We start from the raw sequence: 395 nt of genomic DNA, 5'->3' as shown, positions 1-395 counted from the left end.
TGTCTGTGTAGAAAAGTGGTACCAGCCTACTAAAAAAGGTAAAATTTGAAAAGCTCACAGACTTTCAAATGCCTATTTTCCTTAGCTAGGTTTTGTTAGTGTGTTTATTACAATAAGCATTATCTCTAAGATCCATTAACATAATAAGTCAGGTCTTATTCTTTATTGGGGGCCTATGATAAAGAATCTCCCTGCAATGCAAGAGACCCAGGTTTAATCCCTGGATCGAGAAGATCCCCTGGAGAAGCAAACAGATAAACACTCTAATATTCTTGCCTGGAGAATTCCATGAAACTTTTGAGCTTCCCTGTGGGTCAGATGGTAAAGAATCTACCTGCATTGTGGGAGATCCAGGTTTGATTCCTGGGTTGGGAAGATACCTGGAGAAGGGACTG

Source organism: Ovis canadensis, chromosome 9, assembly GCF_042477335.2.
Source record: "Ovis canadensis isolate MfBH-ARS-UI-01 breed Bighorn chromosome 9, ARS-UI_OviCan_v2, whole genome shotgun sequence".
NCBI lineage: Eukaryota > Metazoa > Chordata > Mammalia > Artiodactyla > Bovidae > Ovis > Ovis canadensis.
The sequence above is the reverse complement of the archived record's forward strand: the minus strand, read 5'-3'. Positions refer to the sequence as shown.